This window comes from Galeopterus variegatus, unplaced genomic scaffold, assembly GCF_000696425.1.
Source record: "Galeopterus variegatus unplaced genomic scaffold, G_variegatus-3.0.2 Scaffold11232, whole genome shotgun sequence".
Taxonomy (NCBI): Eukaryota; Metazoa; Chordata; class Mammalia; order Dermoptera; family Cynocephalidae; genus Galeopterus; species Galeopterus variegatus.
Window position 1 is genome coordinate 1 of NW_007737343.1, and position 301 is coordinate 301.

Here is a 301-nt window from a genome sequence, read left to right on the forward strand (position 1 = left end):
AATAACCAGGTGGAAAACAACCCAAGGTTTTCAGCATATCCCAAGCTAAATGTTAATCAGCGATTCGGTATCAACAGTTTTGAGATGTTGGTTTTTCTTTTACAGATTTTGTCCATTTTGCATCTTCATTTTGTAGGCATGATGTTTGAGGTTTCGAGGGAAGCATTAAAATAGTAATATATCATACGTGTGAACAGAGGTCTAGAGAGAGTTATTCTGAGCTCATACTTAGTAGTTGTGTTGAGACTATGAAGTGCTACGGTGTGGGGATGATCGCCCGTGGTGCTTCGTGTCTCCTGGG